Here is a 12,708-nt window from a genome sequence, read left to right as displayed (position 1 = left end):
AAAGTAGGAAACTTAATTCTCTACAAAAAAGGTCTCTTAACATTTTGCCATAGCTCTCTTCTTTTCCGAGATATTTGCAGATTTATCTCAAGGGAAGGGGCCTGACGGACATATTTCGAGATATTTCTTCTTCTTGTTGTTCTTCTTCTGCACAGCTAAGCTGGAAGTGGCATTTGCAGCTCGCAATAGAGCAGAGTTATCTCAAAGAAAGGGGCCACGGTGTTTCTGTATCTCTATTATGTTGGTGCGGCTTCGGAACTTTTAAATATCTTGATATATCTCGAGAACTACTCGTCTGATCAAAAAATATCATAGAACATAAAAAGTAGGAAACTAAATTCTCTACAAAAACTGTCTCTTAACATTTTGCCATAGCTCGCTTCGTTTCCGAGATATTTGCAGATATATCTCAGGGGAAGGGGCCTGACGGACAATTTCGAGATATTACTTCTTCTTGTTGTTCTTCTTCTGCACAGCTAAGCTGGAAGTGGCATTAGCGGCTCGCACTAGTGCACAGTTATCTCAAAGAAAGGGGCCACGGTGTTTCTGTATCTCTATTATGTTGGTGCGTCTTCGGAACTTTTAAATATCTCGATATATCTCGAAAACTACGCTTCTGATCAAAAAATATCATAGAACATAAATTGTAGGAAACATAATTGTCTACAAAAAAGGTCTCTTAACATTTTGCCATAGCTCGCTTCGTTTCCGAGATATTTGCAGATTCAGCTCAAAGGAACTGGCCTGACGGACATATTTCGAGATATTTCTTCTTCTTGTTGTTCTTCCTCTGCACAGCTAAGCTGGAAGTGGCATTTGCAGCTCGCAATAGTGCAGAGTTATCTCAAAGAAAGGGGCCACGGTGTTTCTGTATCTCTATTATGTTGGTGCGGCTTCGGAACTTTTAAATATCTTGATATATCTCGAGAACTACGCGTCTGATCAAGAAATATTATAGAATATAAAAAGTAGGAAACTTAATTCTCTACAAAAAAGGTCTCTTAACATTTTGCCATAGCTCGCTTCGTTTCCGAGATATTTGCAGATTTATCTCAAGGGAAGGGGCCTGGCGGACATATTTCGAGATATTTCTTCTTCTTGTTGTTCTTCTTCTGCACAGCTAAGCTGGAAGTGGCATCTGCAGCTCGCAATAGTGCAGAGTTATCTCAAAGAAAGGGGCCACGGTGTTTCTGTATCTCTATTATGTTGGTGCGGCTTCGGAACTTTTAAATATCTTGATATATCTCGAGAACTACGCATCTGATCAAAAAATATTATAGAATATAAAAAGTAGGAAACTTAATTCTCTACAAAAAAGGTCTGTTAACATTTTGCCATAGCTCGCTTCGTTTCCGAGATATTTGCAGATTTATCTCAAGGGAAGGGGCCTGGCGGACATACTTCGAGATATTTCTTCTTCTTGTTGTTCTTCTTCTGCACAGCTAAGCTGGAAGTGGCATTTGCGGCTCGCACTAGTGCAGAGTTATCTCAAAGAAAGGGGCCACGGTGTTTCTGTATCTCTATTATGTTGGTGAGGCTTCGGAACTTTTAAATATCTTGATATATCTCGAGAACTACGCATCTGATCAAAAAATATCATAGAACATAAAAAGTAGGAAACTTAATTCTCTACAAAAAAGGTCTCTTAACATTTTGCCATAACTCTCTTCGTTTCCGAGATATTTCCAGATTTATCTCAAGGGAAGGGGCCTGACGGACATATTTCGAGATATTTCTTCTTCTTGTTGTTCTTCTTCTGCACAGCTAAGCTGGAAGTGGCATTTGCAGCTCGCAATAGTGCAGAGTTATCTCAAAGAAAGGGGCCACGGTGTTTCTGTATCTCTATTATGTTGGTGCGGCTTCGGAACTTTTAAATATCTTGATATATCTCGTGAACTGCGCATCTGATCAAAAAATATCATAGAACATAAAAAGGAGGAAACTTAATTCTCTACAAAAAAGGTCTCTTAACATTTTGCCATAGCTCGCTTCGTTTCCGAGATATTTGCAGATTTATCTCAAGGGAAGGGGCCTAACGGACATATTTCGTGATATTTCTTCTTCTTGTTGTTCTTCTTCTGCACAGCTAAACTGGAAGTGGCATTTCCAGCTCGCAATAGTGCAGAGTTATCTCAAAGAAAGGGGCCACGGTGTTTCTGTATCTCTATTATGTTGGTGCGGCTTCGGAACTTTTAAATATCTTGATATATCTCGAGAACTACGCATCTGATCAAAAAATATCATAGAACATAAAAAGTAGGAAACTTAATTCTCTACAAAAAAGGTCTCTTAACATTTTGCCATAGCTCGCTTCGTTTCCGAGATATTTGCAGATTTATCTCAAGGGAAGGGGCCTAACGGACATATTTCGAGATATTTCTTCTTCTTGTTGTTCTTCTTCTGCACAGCTAAACTGGAAGTGGCATTTCCAGCTCGCAATAGTGCAGAGTTATCTCAAAGAAAGGAGCCACGGTGTTTCTGTATCTCTATTATGTTGGTGCGGCTTCGGAACTTTTAAATATCTTGATATATCTCGAGAACTACGCATCTGATCAAAAAATATCATAGAACATAAAAAGTAGGAAACTTAATTCTCTACAAAAAACGTCTCTTAACATTTTGCCATAGCTCGCTTCGTTTCCGAGATATTTGCAGATTCAGCTCAAAGGAACTGGCCTGACGGACATATTTCGAGATATTTCTTCTTCTTGTTGTTCTTCCTCTGCACAGCTAAGCTGCAAGTGGCATTTGCAGCTCGCAATAGTGCAGAGTTATCTCAAAGAAAGGGGCCACGGTGATTCTGTATCTCTATTATGTTGGTGCGGCTTCGGAACTCTTAAATATCTTGATATGTCTCGAGAACTTCGCATCTGATCAAAAAATATCATAGAACCTAAAAAGTAGGAAACTTAATTCTCTACAAAAAAGGTCTCTTAACATTTTGCCATAGCTCGCTTCGTTTCCGAGATATTTGCATATTTATTTCAAGGGAAGGGGCCTGACGGACATATTTCGAGATATTTCTTCTTCTTGGTGTTCTTCTTCTGCACAGCTAAGCTGGAAGTGGCATTTGCGGCTCGCACTAGTGCAGAGTTATCTCAAAGAAAGGGGCCACGGTGTTTCTGTATCTCTATTATGTTGGTGCGGCTTCGGAACTTTTAAATATCTCGATATATCTCGAAAACTACGCTTCTGATCAAAAAATATCATAGAACATAAATTGTAGGAAACATAATTCTCTACAAAAAAGGTCTCTTAACATTTTGCCATAGCTCGCTTCGTTTCCGAGATATTTGCAGATATATCTCAAGGGAAGGGGCCTGACGGACATATTTCGAGATATTTCTTCTTCTTGTTGTTCTTCTTCTGCACAGCTAAGCTGGAAGTGGCATTTACAGCTCGCAATAGTGCAGAGTTATCTCAAAGAAAGGGGCCACGGTGTTTCTGTATCTCTATTATGTTGGTGCGGCTTCGGAACTTTTAAATATCTTGATATATCTCGAGAACTACGCATCTGATCAAAAAATATCATAGAACATGAAAAGTAGGAAACTTAATTCTCTACAAAAAAGGTCTCTTCACATTTTGCCATAGCTCTCTTCGTTTCCGAGATATTTGCAGATTTATCTCAAGGGAAGGGGCCTGACGGACATATTTCGAGATGTTTCTTCCTCTTGTTGTTCTTCTTCTGCACAGCTAAGCTCGAAGTGGCATTTGCAGCTCGCAATAGTGCAGAGTTATCTCAAAGAAAGAGGCCACGGTGTTTCTGTACCTCTATTATGTTGGTGCAGCTTCGGAACTTTTAAATATCTTGATATATCTCGAGAACTACGCATCTGATCAAAAAATATCATCGAACGTAAAAAGTAGGAAACTTAATTCTCTACAAAAAAGGTCTCTTAACATTTTGCCATAGCTCGCTTCGTTTCCGAGATATTTGCAGATTTATCTCAAGGGAAGGGGCCTGACGGACATATTTCGAGATATTTCTTCTTCTTGTTGTTCTTCTTCTGCACAGCTGAGCTGGAAGTGGCATTTGCAGGTCGCAATAGTGCAGAGTTATCTCAAAGAAAGGGGCCACGGTGTTCCTGTATCTCTATTATGTTGGTGCGGCTTCGTAACTTTTAAATATCTCGATATATCTCGAAAACTACGCTTCTGATCAAAAAATATCATCGAACACAAAAAGTAGGAAACTTAATTCTCTACAAAAAAGGTCTCTTAACATTTTGCCATAGCTCGCTTCGTTTCCGAGATATTTGCAGATTTATCTCAAGGCAAGGGGCCTGACGGACATATTTCGAGATATTTCTTCTTCTTGTTGTTCTTCTTCTGCACAGCTGAGCTGGAAGTGGCATTTGCAGGTCGCAATAGTGCAGAGTTATCTCAAAGAAAGGGGCCACGGTGTTTCTGTATCTCTATTATGTTGGTGCGGCTTCGGAACTTTTAAATATCTCGATATATCTCGAAAACTACGCTTCTGATCAAAAAATATCATAGAACGTAAATTGTAGGAAACATAATTCTCTACAAAAAAGGTCTCTTAACATTTTGCCATAGCTCGCTTCGTTTCCGAGATATTTGCAGATATATCTCAAGGGAAGGGGCCTGACGGACATATTTCGAGATATTTCTTCTTCTTGTTGTTCTTCTTCTGCACAGCTAAGCTGGAAGTGGCATTTACAGCTCGCAATAGTGCAGAGTTATCTCAAAGAAAGGGGCCACGGTGTTTCTGTATCTCTATTATGTTGGTGCGGCTTCGGAACTTTTAAATATCTTGATATATCTCGAGAACTACGCATCTGATCAAAAAATATCATAGAACATGAAAAGTAGGAAACTTAATTCTCTACAAAAAAGGTCTCTTAACATTTTGCCATAGCTCGCTTCGTTTCCGAGATATTTGCAGATTTATCTCAAGGGAAGGGGTCTGACGGACATATTTCGAGATATTTCTTTTTCTTGTTGTTCTTCTTCTGCACAGCTAAGCTGGAAGTGGCATTTGCGGCTCGCACTAGTGCAGAGTTATCTCAAAGAAAGGGGCCACGGTGTTTCTGTATCTCTATTATGTTGGTGCGGCTTCGGAACTTTTAAATATCTTGATATATCTCGAGAACTACGCATCTGATCAAAAAATATCATCGAACATAAAAAGTAGGAAACTTAATTCTCTACAAAAAAGGTCTCTTAACATTTTGCCATAGCTCGCTTCGTTTCCGAGATATTTGCAGATTTATCTCAAGGGAAGGGGCCTGACGGACATATTTCGAGATATTTCTTCTTCTTGTTGTTCTTCTTCTGCACAGCTGAGCTGGAAGTGGCATTTGCAGGTCGCAATAGTGCAGAGTTATCTCAAAGAAAGGGGCCACGGTGTTTCTGTATCTCTATTATGTTGGTGCGGCTTCGGAACTTTTAAATATCTCGATATATCTCGAAAACTACGCTTCTGATCAAAAAATATCATAGAACGTAAATTGTAGGAAACATTATTCTCTACAAAAAAGGTCTCTTAACATTTTGCCATAGCTCGCTTCGTTTCCAAGATATTTGCAGATTCATCTCAAGGGAAGGGGTCTGACGGACATATTTCGAGATATTTCTTCTTCTTGTTGTTCTTCTTCTGCACAGCTAAGCTCGAAGCGGCATTTGCAGCTCGCAACAGTGCAGAGTTATCTCAAAGAAAGAGGCCACGGTGTTTCTGTACCTCTATTATGTTGGTGCAGCTTCGGAACTTTTAAATATCTTGATATATCTCGAGAACTACGCATCTGATCAAAAAATATCATACCACATAAAAAGTAGGAAACTTAATTCTCTACAAAAAAGGTCTCTTAACATTTTGCCATAGCTCGCTTCGTTTCCGAGATATTTGCAGATATATCTCAAGGGAAGGGGCCTGACGGACATATTTCGAGATATTTCTTCTTCTTGTTGTTCTTCTTCTGCACAGCTAAGCTGGAAGTGGCATTTACAGCTCGCAATAGTGCAGAGTTATCTCAAAGAAAGGGGCCACGGTGTTTCTGTATCTCTATTATGTTGGTGCGGCTTCGGAACTTTTAAATATCTCGATATATCTCGAGAACTACGCATCTGATCAAAAAATATCATAGAACATGAAAAGTAGGAAACTTTATTCTCTACAAAAAAGGTCTCTTAACATTTTGCCATAGCTCTCTTCGTTTCCGAGATATTTGCAGATTTATCTCAAGGGAAGGGGCCTGACGGACATATTTCGAGATATTTCTTCTTCTTGTTGTTCTTCTTCTGCACAGCTAAGCTCGAAGTGGCATTTGCAGCTCGCAATAGTGCAGAGTTATCTCAAAGAAAGAGGCCACGGTGTTTCTGTACCTCTATTATGTTGGTGCAGCTTCGGAACTTTTAAATATCTTGATATATCTCGAGAACTACGCATCTGATCAAAAAATATCATCGAACATAAAAAGTAGGAAACTTAATTCTCTACAAAAAAGGTCTCTTAACATTTTGCCATAGCTCGCTTCGTTTCCGAGATATTTGCAGATTTATCTCAAGGGAAGGGGCCTGACGGACATATTTCGAGATATTTCTTCTTCTTGTTGTTCTTCTTCTGCACAGCTGAGCTGGAAGTGGCATTTGCAGGTCGCAATAGTGCAGAGTTATCTCAAAGAAAGGGGCCACGGTGTTTCTGTATCTCTATTATGTTGGTGCGGCTTCGGAACTTTTAAATATCTCGATATATCTCGAAAACTACGCTTCTGATCAAAAAATATTATAGAACGTAAATTGTAGGAAACATTATTCTCTACAAAAAACGTCTCTTAACATTTTGCCATAGCTCGCTTCGTTTCCGAGATATTTGCAGATTTATCTCAAGGGAAGGGGCCTGACGGACATATTTCGAGATATTTCTTCTTCTTGTTGTTCTTCTTCTGCACAGCTGAGCTGGAAGTGGCATTTGCAGGTCGCAATAGTGCAGAGTTATCTCAAAGAAAGGGGCCACGGTGTTTCTGTATCTCTATTATGTTGGTGCGGCTTCGGAACTTTTAAATATCTCGATATATCTCGAAAACTACGCTTCTGATCAAAAAATATCATAGAACGTAAATTGTAGGAAACATTATTCTCTACAAAAAAGGTCTCTTAACATTTTGCCATAGCTCGCTTCGTTTCCAAGATATTTGCAGATTCATCTCAAGGGAAGGGGTCTGACGGACATATTTCGAGATATTTCTTCTTCTTGTTGTTCTTCTTCTGCACAGCTAAGCTCGAAGCGGCATTTGCAGCTCGCAACAGTGCAGAGTTATCTCAAAGAAAGAGGCCACGGTGTTTCTGTACCTCTATTATGTTGGTGCAGCTTCGGAACTTTTAAATATCTTGATATATCTCGAGAACTACGCATCTGATCAAAAAATATCATACCACATAAAAAGTAGGAAACTTAATTCTCTACAAAAAAGGTCTCTTAACATTTTGCCATAGCTCGCTTCGTTTCCGAGATATTTGCAGATATATCTCAAGGGAAGGGGCCTGACGGACATATTTCGAGATATTTCTTCTTCTTGTTGTTCTTCTTCTGCACAGCTAAGCTGGAAGTGGCATTTACAGCTCGCAATAGTGCAGAGTTATCTCAAAGAAAGGGGCCACGGTGTTTCTGTATCTCTATTATGTTGGTGCGGCTTCGGAACTTTTAAATATCTCGATATATCTCGAGAACTACGCATCTGATCAAAAAATATCATAGAACATGAAAAGTAGGAAACTTTATTCTCTACAAAAAAGGTCTCTTAACATTTTGCCATAGCTCTCTTCGTTTCCGAGATATTTGCAGATTTATCTCAAGGGAAGGGGCCTGACGGACATATTTCGAGATATTTCTTCTTCTTGTTGTTCTTCTTCTGCACAGCTAAGCTCGAAGTGGCATTTGCAGCTCGCAATAGTGCAGAGTTATCTCAAAGAAAGAGGCCACGGTGTTTCTGTACCTCTATTATGTTGGTGCAGCTTCGGAACTTTTAAATATCTTGATATATCTCGAGAACTACGCATCTGATCAAAAAATATCATCGAACATAAAAAGTAGGAAACTTAATTCTCTACAAAAAAGGTCTCTTAACATTTTGCCATAGCTCGCTTCGTTTCCGAGATATTTGCAGATTTATCTCAAGGGAAGGGGCCTGACGGACATATTTCGAGATATTTCTTCTTCTTGTTGTTCTTCTTCTGCACAGCTGAGCTGGAAGTGGCATTTGCAGGTCGCAATAGTGCAGAGTTATCTCAAAGAAAGGGGCCACGGTGTTTCTGTATCTCTATTATGTTGGTGCGGCTTCGGAACTTTTAAATATCTCGATATATCTCGAAAACTACGCTTCTGATCAAAAAATATTATAGAACGTAAATTGTAGGAAACATTATTCTCTACAAAAAACGTCTCTTAACATTTTGCCATAGCTCGCTTCGTTTCCAAGATATTTGCAGATTCATCTCAAGGGAAGGGGTCTGACGGACATATTTCGAGATATTTCTTCTTCTTGTTGTTCTTCTTCTGCACAGCTAAGCTCGAAGCGGCATTTGCAGCTCGCAATAGTGCAGAGTTATCTCAAAGAAAGGGGCCACGGTGTTTCTGTATCTCTATTATGTTGGTACGGCTTCGGAACCTTTAAATATCTTGATATATCTCGAGAACTACGCATCTGATCAAAAAATATCATAGAACATAAAAAGTAGGAAACTTAATTCTCTACAAAAAAGGTCTCTTAACATTTTGCAATAGCTCGCTTCGTTTCCGAGATATTTGCAGATTTATCTCAAGGGAAGGGGCCTGACGGACATATTTCGAGATATTTCTTCTTCTTGGTGTTCTTCTTGTGCACAGCTAAGCTGGAAGTGGCATTTGCGGCTCGCACTAGTGCAGAGTTATCTCAAAGAAAGGGGCCACGGTGTTTCTGTATCTCTATTATGTTGGTGCGGCTTCGGAACTTTTAAATATCTCGATATATCTCGAAAACTACGCTTCTGATCAAAAAATATCATAGAACATAAATTGTAGGAAACATAATTCTCTACAAAAAAGGTCTCTTAACATTTTGCCATAGCTCGCTTCGTTTCCGAGATATTTGCAGATATATCTCAAGGGAAGGGGCCTGACGGACATATTTCGAGATATTTCTTCTTCTTGTTGTTCTTCTTCTGCACAGCTAAGCTGGAAGTGGCATTTACAGCTCGCAATAGTGCAGAGTTATCTCAAAGAAAGGGGCCACGGTGTTTCTGTATCTCTATTATGTTGGTGCGGCTTCGGAACTTTTAAATATCTTGATATATCTCGAGAACTACGCATCTGATCAAAAAATATCATAGAACATGAAAAGTAGGAAACTTAATTCTCTACAAAAAAGGTCTCTTAACATTTTGCCATAGCTCGCTTCGTTTCCGAAAAATTTGCAGATTTATCTCAAGGGAAGGGGCCTGACGGACATATTTCGAGATATTTCTTCTTCTTGTTGTTCTTCTTCTGCACAGCTAAGCTGGAAGTGGCATTTACAGCTCGCAATAGTGCAGAGTTATCTCAAAGAAAGGGGCCACGGTGTTTCTGTATCTCTATTATGTTGGTGCGGCTTCGGAACTTTTAAATATCTTGATATATCTCGAGAACTACGCATCTGATCAAAAAATATCATAGAACATGAAAAGTAGGAAACTTAATTCTCTACAAAAAAGGTCTCTTAACATTTTGCCATAGCTCGCTTCGTTTCCGAGATATTTGCAGATTTATCTCAAGGGAAGGGGCCTGACGGACATATTTCGAGATATTTCTTCTTCTTGTTGTTCTTCTTCTGCACAGCTAAGCTGGAAGTGGCATTTACAGCTCGCAATAGTGCAGAGTTATCTCAAAGAAAGGGGCCACGGTGTTTCTGTACCTCTATTATGTTGGTGCAGCTTCGGAACTTTTAAATATCTTGATATATCTCGAGAACTACGCATCTGATCAAAAAATATCATCGAACATAAAAAGTAGGAAACTTAATTCTCTACAAAAAAGGTCTCTTAACATTTTGCCATAGCTCGCTTCGTTTCCGAGATATTTGCAGATTTATCTCAAGGGAAGGGGCCTGACGGACATATTTCGAGATATTTCTTCTTCTTGTTGTTCTTCTTCTGCACAGCTGAGCTGGAAGTGGCATTTGCAGGTCGCAATAGTGCAGAGTTATCTCAAAGAAAGGGGCCACGGTGTTTCTGTATCTCTATTATGTTGGTGCGGCTTCGGAACTTTTAAATATCTCGATATATCTCGAAAACTACGCTTCTGATCAAAAAATATCATAGAACGTAAATTGTAGGAAACATTATTCTCTACAAAAAAGGTCTCTTAACATTTTGCCATAGCTCGCTTCGTTTCCAAGATATTTGCAGATTCATCTCAAGGGGAGGGGTCTGACGGACATATTTCGAGATATTTCTTCTTCTTGTTGTTCTTCTTCTGCACAGCTAAGCTCGAAGCGGCATTTGCAGCTCGCAATAGTGCAGAGTTATCTCAAAGAAAGAGGCCACGGTGTTTCTGTACCTCTATTATGTTGGTGCAGCTTCGGAACTTTTAAATATCTTGATATATCTCGAGAACTACGCATCTGATCAAAAAATATCATACTACATAAAAAGTAGGAAACTTAATTCTCTACAAAAAAGGTCTCTTAACATTTTGCCATAGCTCGCTTCGTTTCCGAGATATTTGCAGATATATCTCAAGGGAAGGGGCCTGACGGACATATTTCGAGATATTTCTTCTTCTTGTTGTTCTTCTTCTGCACAGCTAAGCTGGAAGTGGCATTTACAGCTCGCAATAGTGCAGAGTTATCTCACAGAAAGGAGCCACGGTGTTTCTGTATCTCTATTATGTTGGTGCGGCTTCGGAACTTTTAAATATCTTGATATATCTCGAGAACTACGCATCTGATCAAAAAATATCATAGAACATAAAAAGTAGGAAACTTAATTCTCTACAAAAAAGGTCTCTTAACATTTTGCCATAGCTCGCTTCGTTTCCGAGATATTTGCAGATTTATCTCAAGGGAAGGGGCCTGACGGACATATTTCGAGATATTTCTTCTTCTTGTTGTTCTTCTTCTGCACAGCTAAGCTGGAAATGGCATTTCCAGCTCGCAATAGTGCAGAGTTATCTCAAAGAAAGGAGCCACGGTGTTTCTGTATCTCTATTATGTTGGTGCGGCTTCGGAACTTTTAAATATCTTGATATATCTCGAGAACTACGCATCTGATCAAAAAATATCATCGAACATAAAAAGTAGGAAACTTAATTCTCTACAAAAAAGGTCTCTTAACATTTTGCCATAGCTCGCTTCGTTTCCGAGATATTTGCAGATTTATCTCAAGGGAAGGGGCCTGACGGACATATTTCGAGATATTTCTTCTTCTTGTTGTTCTTCTTCTGCACAGCTGAGCTGGAAGTGGCATTTGCAGGTCGCAATAGTGCAGAGTTATCTCAAAGAAAGGGGCCACGGTGTTTCTGTATCTCTATTATGTTGGTGCGGCTTCGGAACTTTTAAATATCTCGATATATCTCGAAAACTACGCTTCTGATCAAAAAATATCATAGAACGTAAATTGTAGGAAACATTATTCTCTACAAAAAAGGTCTCTTAACATTTTGCCATAGCTCGCTTCGTTTCCAAGATATTTGCAGATTCATCTCAAGGGAAGGGGTCTGACGGACATATTTCGAGATATTTCTTCTTCTTGTTGTTCTTCTTCTGCACAGCTAAGCTCGAAGCGGCATTTGCAGCTCGCAATAGTGCAGAGTTATCTCAAAGAAAGAGGCCACGGTGTTTCTGTACCCCTATTATGTTGGTGCAGCTTCGGAACTTTTAAATATCTTGATATATCTCGAGAACTATGCATCTGATCAAAAAATATCATACTACATAAAAAGTAGGAAACTTAATTCTCTACAAAAAAGGTCTCTTAACATTTTGCCATAGCTCGCTTCGTTTCCGAGATATTTGCAGATATATCTCAAGGGAAGGGGCCTGACGGACATATTTCGAGATATTTCTTCTTCTTGTTGTTCTTCTTCTGCACAGCTTAGCTGGAAGTGGCATTTACAGCTCGCAATAGTGCAGAGTTATCTCAAAGAAAGGGGCCACGGTGTTTCTGTATCTCTATTATGTTGGTGCGGCTTCGGAACTTTTAAATATCTTGATATATCTCGAGAACTACGCATCTGATCAAAAAATATCATCAAACATAAAAAGTAGGAAACTTAATTCTCTACAAAAAAGGTCTCTTAACATTTTGCCATAGCTCGCTTCGTTTCCGAGATATTTGCAGATTTATCTCAAGGGAAGGGGCCTGACGGACATATTTCGAGATATTTCTTCTTCTTGTTGTTCTTCTTCTGCACAGCTGAGCTGGAAGTGGCATTTGCAGGTCGCAATAGTGGAGAGTTATCTCAAAGAAAGGGGCCACGGTGTTTCTGTATCTCTATTATGTTGGTGCGGCTTCGGAACTTTTAAATATCTCGATATATCTCGAAAACTACGCTTCTGATCAAAAAATATCATCGAACATAAAAAGTAGGAAACTTAATTCTCTACAAAAAAGGTCTCTTAACATTTTGCCATAGCTCGCTTCGTTTCCGAGATATTTGCAGATTTATCTCAAGGGAAGGGGCCTGACGGACATATTTCGAGATATTTCTTCTTCTTGTTGTTCTTCTTCTGC

The sequence above is a fragment of the Osmia lignaria genome, unplaced genomic scaffold (genome assembly GCF_051020975.1).
Source record: "Osmia lignaria lignaria isolate PbOS001 unplaced genomic scaffold, iyOsmLign1 scaffold0002, whole genome shotgun sequence".
NCBI lineage: Eukaryota > Metazoa > Arthropoda > Insecta > Hymenoptera > Megachilidae > Osmia > Osmia lignaria.
This window is presented reverse-complemented; position numbering follows the sequence as displayed.